Source organism: Pyrus communis, chromosome 4 (genome assembly GCF_041283825.1).
Source record: "Pyrus communis isolate YQ-2024b chromosome 4, ASM4128382v1, whole genome shotgun sequence".
NCBI lineage: Eukaryota > Viridiplantae > Streptophyta > Magnoliopsida > Rosales > Rosaceae > Pyrus > Pyrus communis.
The window spans coordinates 6,805,345-6,812,500 of record NC_142568.1 but is presented as its reverse complement, the minus strand read 5'-3'; positions in this window follow the sequence as shown (position 1 = coordinate 6,812,500).

Genomic DNA, 7,156 nt, shown 5'->3' with positions numbered 1-7,156 from the left:
TGTGGTTCTGATTACTCATTTATGCTTGAGCACTTGCTGATTAACCAGAGCTGGGTATAAATATTTCTCAATTGATATAGTCTAGCTCATCTCGCCCCAATGAGTTGACGCCAGAAGCTAGTTAGACTAGTTCATTAGCATTGTTATTAGACATGCGTGATATGTGCTTGAAAGATATGTAGATGAACGTCTCAGTCAAATAGCTTGCGACTATATGATATGGAGCGAACGTGTAACTCATGGACCGAAAAGTACCTTTCATCTAGTTAATCACTAATTCATTATCCCCAAGGACGAGAACTCTCGTGGCTTTAAGATCATGCAAAAGGCCGAGGCTGATTACTAAGGCTTCGTATTCTGCCTTATTTTTGGTACACTCAAAGTCTAGTTTAAAAGCAAATGTCCAATGGTGCGTTCTGAGGATTGAATGGATATGCCTACGCCAGCTGACGTTGTTGTGCTTAAGCCATCAAAGCACACCGTTCTATAATTATCATGCATGTGGACCATGCCGATGTTGACATCCCCGCCCCCAAAACCACAGAGGGTAGGGTGCTAGGCTAAGAAATTGGCTAAAGTTTATCCTTTGATGGCTTTTTGATGTATTGATAAATACTATTAATCATAGTGTAGAAAAACAAATTCGTAGGGCACGCCACATATAACTTCATGGAAGATTCCTGGTAAGAGACACCTTGACTTGGTCAAAGGCGGTTTGATGCTTAACATTCTAGATAAAGGCATTGTTGTCCTTGAGTTTAAGTAATGTAGAAAATGCTTTTAGTTCTCAGCCTAATTAGAAATGAAACGGCACAGAAAATTCACTTTCTGTAACTACTTCTTGGTAGTTGGTGCGGGGGCGTCGATGATTGCACGACCCTTGTTCTTATCAACTTCAATGTTGCGTTGATGAACTAAGAAACCTAGGACATTCCTCGATGATACACCAAATGCACACTTCTTAGGGTTCATTTTGAGTTTGTGACGTCGTATCCAGATAAAGGTCTGCCGAAGATCCTCAATATAGGTTTGGCGACGTTTAGATTTGAGAACGACATCTTCAATGTAAACTTCAATGTCTCATCTATAAAAGACATAACTTTTTGATTGGCCACAACATCAAGAAGTAAATCAGAAATTGGCATCGTGTATTCATCCTTTGGGGTTGCCAGATTCAGATTACAAAAAAATTGATATAGATGCGAAGTGCACTACTTTTCTTAAGGACAAGCACTATATTTTCCAACCATTCGATGTATTGAGCTGTTCAAATAAAATTGGCTTTCAAAAGATGAATTATTTCGTCTTTGCTGCCGAGTTGTACTTCAGTTGAGAATCGTTGAGGAGGTTGTCGAAATGGTTTGCAGTTGGGTTTGATTTTAAGTTCATGTTCGACTAAAGACCTGTCTAGGTTAGGCATCTCATGATAACTCCAAGCGAAACAGTCTTTAAATTCAACAAGTAGCTTACAAAGCTTACCCTTCATAGGCCGAGGTAATAAAGTGCTAATAAATAAAGGTCGAGGACCATCGACCGTACTAACATTGATTTCCTCTAAAGGGTCTTGAACCTCAGGCCGGTGATAATTTATGCTCAGCCGGTGCGTCTTTGATGTTCTTGAGCGTGAGAACCGTACTGTTGTCATCTTAGGCCTAAAACTCGAAGAGGTTTATTTCAGAATTTGGTTCTTTAGAGATAGTGTACCAATGAACCAGCAATCATTCCATGATAGATGAGATGGTGGCCTTTCGATGGGAAGCAACAAGTGTGCTATTCATTAGAGCAATAGGAAATATTAGCCAATCCGAAGATCACTAAATCCTTTTGAATGGTTTCAGCACCTAACTCGATGGCTTTCTGATAGGAAATTGACGTCGGTCGTCCTTCGTTGTTGAAACCTTGAAGAATTATGTAGCCGACTTGTTCATTATAATACCGAGCCTAAATCATGTTGGTTTCAAATGGTTGATTATCAGCTGGATGTATCACAGCCGATTATCCATCCCAAAAAATGAGTACTTAGTATAGCGATGATGGGATTTAGCTAGTTTGTTGGATCTAATCTCGGCAGAGTAAAGTATTGTATTCGACCTTGTAATCCACTATGAAAAAAGCTATCATATGTGGTCGGCCTATGATTGTAACTTCCAAAGGTAGCACCCCCTTAGTCTGAGACTTATCCCCCACAAAACTACTTACAGTAATATCAGATGGTATTTGTTTGTCTTTCGTTTGGCGAAGAGCTTTCATAACTGAAGCCAGCATGATGTTGACCGTGGTGCCACAATCAACAAATATTTTGGATATAGGGCAACCCTTTATATGTGCGGTCACATAGAGGGGTTTCAAATGATGAAGATTGATGGCAAAACTGTGAGAAAAAATGGTGGATAAGGCATTTTTTAGTTTCCCCTCGTGGGTGGAAGCGTCGTTGTCATCTAGATGCACAAAATCGATGTGTATGGGTTCCTCGTTGTCTACATCTCCATCGAGGAAGTTCGGCTAATCAGTTGTTGATTGAAACTCAATTGGAAAAACATGGACCATATGGATATCCATGTTGTCAAAGATTGACGGTCTGAGTGATGCCTCGTCCTCTTCGGCAAAACTATTTTTGGTCTCCTCATGCGTCTTTCTTGTACTTGGATCGATTCCCTCATGGCTATGATGTGTGTTCAAGTTAGCGACGATTGGGCTCTCCATGGGATCGGCTATGGTTTCATTGTTGGCGGGCTTTGTGATGAAACTCTCATCGATTGAATCCAAGATGGCCGCTTGGTTAGTCACTGCCTTTCTGATATTGGCGTCTTCCTAAGCTACTTCATTAGCTCGGCGTTGAAACGTAATTCTGGAAACCAAACATCTAAATATGCATGTAGACGATTAACGAGTTCACTTTCTTCTTCGATGAGGCTGAAAAGTGAGATGACTGAGAACACTTGGAAATGGCCATGTAAAATAACACAGGTCATTCGAAGAGAATGGCAATTTGGTTGGGCCGATGTTTTTATATGGTTTTATGATAAAACCCAACACCCCAACCTCACGAATATATTGGAATCTTGTTTGCATAACCAGGCTTTGACTGTCAGTCAATTACTTGTTCGGCAGCTAAACTGGTGAGAGCGAAATCAACTGACTCTTGATATTCCTTGGGAAGCCCATACAAATCGTTGGCGCAATACTTTTTATTAAATTCCCGCATATATAACAATGCCTCCCCAAAGAATGGAGGATGTCGGTTACACTGGACCTTGATCAAGGGTTCTTGTGGTGTAGGGATCAAATACTTCTCTTCGACCTCTTTTCTAAAGTATTCTATTCTAGCCTTTAATTCTCCTGGCTGAAGTAGTAATTTAATCCACTTCTCGGACTCTTCAATCTCTATCTCCAAGGTAAGATATATGGTTTCTTCCTTTCAAGCACATTGGTTAAGATGGTGAGGACTGTAGGAGTAAGATTTTTCTAGCTAATGTGCTTTGGCTGCCACTTAGGTGTCATCTGATTATCAAGAGCGGCCCGGGTTTGTAGTTAAGCATTGCAACCATTGCGTTGATGCCGCTATTTTTGTGATTAAGACAAAACAGTGTACGCCCCAGTAAGCAAGTTATAGCCATGCCATTGTTTTCCACTTGGTTTTGGTGGCTTGAAAGTCATAGATTGATTTGTCAAAATTAAGTTGTCATTTGATAGGTGGCTATTGCTAAGTCTTCCAAAGATGCCGTTATTAGCTCCTAAAACCTAATTATTTGATATGAACGCTGAGTCTTGTTGTTCGACGAGCATCTTCATTTTTGTTGACAAAGGTTGGAGATGATTTTGTCTTTTGGATCGGCAATCGTTACTTCAGCTTTACATTGGCTACACAAAACAAATGGTTCTTCTAAATCGTTTGAACTTGACTCGTGTGTAAAGTCGGCCAAAAAAGTAGGGTTAAAGTGCATTATTGGGGCATTTGGAGCCAGATTAATCTTCAAGCGTGGCCAAGAGTTTCCCCGTCAACTTTTGAGATTCCTTTTCTGGTAAATGGGCATCCACCATACTTATTATTGTGTTTAGGAAAGGATCAGTTTCAACCAACATTTGGTTTTTTCGGGGAACTTTAGTTTTCCAACTTTGGATGGCATCTCTGAACAATACACAATTATTGGTAGCATGTTTACCATAATTGTGATACTTGCAATACACTTTCCCTTTCAGGTCTTTAGCCTTTGGTATATTGTGTCCAGGTCAAAGTTTGATAATCTTAGCCGTCAAAAATTGCATCAACCTTGGAGATGTCAAAAGTATAGACTTTCGATGTCTTTATTATTGTGTCAGTCAAAGCAGTCTGGACCTTTGTGTTTTGTAAGCTAACATGAACTACAGCTTTGCATATGAATGGTTTATCAATTACGATCTTGGTCGCGTCGATACTAGCATATTAAGTGTCAGCATCACTTGCTGAAGCATAATTGACGCTAGGATTCTTATATATTGTCCACTTTGATGAAGTTTTCCTGCTATTTTCCTCTTTCAACAGTGAGTCATATTGCTCGACATGCTTAGCCAAGTCATATATATCCCAAAAATTCATGCCGAGGAACTTTTTCTAAAATTCCATATTCAAACCATTATTTGCTATTTGTACATACTCTATTTCGAGTAGAGGCACTAGGCACCAATTGTTAGCCGCTTTGAACCTGTAAAGGTAATCAGCTGGGGACTCATCGGTCTCCTAGGCCATCTGTGCTAGAGAGGAAACCGATACCTCCATGCCAGGTCGGTGAAACTAGGGATGGGCAACGGTTATGGTGGGCAGATAACCGGAATTATTTATCCATCACTGTTTATACTCATACCTACATAACCGTTTACCGTTGAGTAATTGCCTAAACGGTTATACCCATACCCATAACCATTTATAAACAGTTAACCATACTCATAACCGCATACCCATTTAACCGTAACCGTTTAGTACCCATTTACCCTTTTTTAACCCGTTTATCCTTTTTTTTTTTTTTTTTTTTTTTTTTACCATTTACTCCTTTTTCACCCGTCTACATGTTTTTAAGCAACTTGAAAAATTTTAAAAAGAAAAATTTATCGTAATTTTCTTTTTTTCTGACAATTAAACACCGTTATATGTACATTCATCATACATTTCAGTATTTTAATTTTTTTTAAGTCCTTATACCATTCCAATAATTGGAATAATAGTTTACGAACGATATTTTAAATTGTTACCAATGAAAGTAATATAATATTTGCTAAATATTCTTGGGTTATGAAAATTGTTTAGAAGATAGTATTCTTGGGCTATTTAACCCAAAATGTAAAGTATTAACATTGTGACATCCCACATCGCCCAGGGGAGTGATCCTTAAATATATATTTTCATCCCTACCTAGCACGAGGCCTTTTGAGAGCTCACTGGCTTCGAGTTCCGTAGGAACTCCGAAGTTAAGCGAGAAGGGGGCTAGAGCAATCCCATGATGGGTGACCCACTGGGAAGTTGCTCGTGAGTTCCCAAAAACAAAACCGTGAGGGAATGGTAAGCCCAAAGCGGACAATATCGTGCTACGGTGGTGGAGCGGGCCAGGAAGTGATCCGCCCCAGGCCGGGATGTGACAAACATAATATATATATATATACACACATATATAATTAAGTACATTATATTATAATTAGCTGATCATGCACTATAGTCAATAGCATTGATCTAAGTTTTGTTCGATAGAGGACATGGTTTGTGTTAATTTTACATATATAAAATAAACGGATAAATAGTTATCTGTTTATAATCATGGATAATACCCATAACCACCCATTTAAATTTCACAGGTAAACGGTTATACCCATAACCGTTTATTGATCTAAACAGTTGTCCATAACCGTAACCGTTAAAGGCGGGTAACCGCGGTTACGCATAACTGCGGGTATTTTGCCCATCCCTTGATCATCCCAAGTTTGTACCGAATTTGGGGGCAGATTTATATACCGAGAAAATGTTGTTGCTGTTAAGGAATAATTGAACAAGCGTAACTTATAGTATGCAAACCGAGTAACTAATGAGCTAACTACGCCCTTGGATTGAATGCAGTGCGTGCCAATTCGACAACCGAGCTCAGTCGATGAGTAAATGAATGTGGTGGTAGTGATGTCGAACACGCTGCTGACTTTTACGTCTTACGATTGCGGTTGAGAAAGGAACTCGTCTCGGCCTTTTAGGTTCTAGAGCCTAAAGACAAGGCTACTAGTTTCTTCAAAGTTCACGAATGGTCGGTGCCGGGTTCGATTTCCGCAATTATATTTATGCAAATATAAGTACGCCGAACCAGTACCAGACTGTACAGGCACAAATACTCAAAACAGAAAATTATCTTGATTGTAAATGTGGTTCGGCTGTCTTGCTGCCGAACTCTAAAATGCACTTGCAAATATGCAATCATAAAATTAACTCGGCTTTCAATGTGTCGAGCCTAATAACACCTCACTTCGCTAAGAAGACTAATAAGCTGACCTCTTTCCATAATGACTCAAAGACTCCTTACTGACCGAGACTTGGATAATAGCCAACCGAACTTGAAGCGGTGTTGTTAAGACTAACCAAAGGTGCTCCTCGATCACCTGACTCTACGGCTCCAGTGTTGTTAAGACTAACTAAAGGTATTGCCGGTTGTCAAACATAGTGTTAAGAATAATTGAAGTTGTGCTCGACGAGTTAGGATGGTTAGTGTTTTCTCAGGAGAGATTTAGCGTAGAGCGAGAGTTTACGTAGGATAGATTTGTTTGTACTTTTGGAGAGAGTTTACGTAGGATAGATTTGTTTGTACTTTTGGAGAGGCCTTAAATGTTGTGCATCCTCTCTTATTATAGTAATAACCAAGGTAGAAGCCTAGTAGGACTAGAACTCAACGATGCTGCTCTTCATACCAGGATTGGGCTTTGAGCACTTCTTGTAACTTTGGGACTCTGATTTCATGCAAACTCCTGACCCTTGATACGATCAAGAAGCATATCATGTTTGCCAAGGAATTCCAACAAGTTTTATCTTTTATCCATAAGAACTAGAATCCTTGACCATAACGGACTTGGCCAAGTTACCGCGAACTAGGCCCAGATTTCATAATGAATCTAGATCCCCCTATGGATCAAGGATTCTACCATGAGCCAA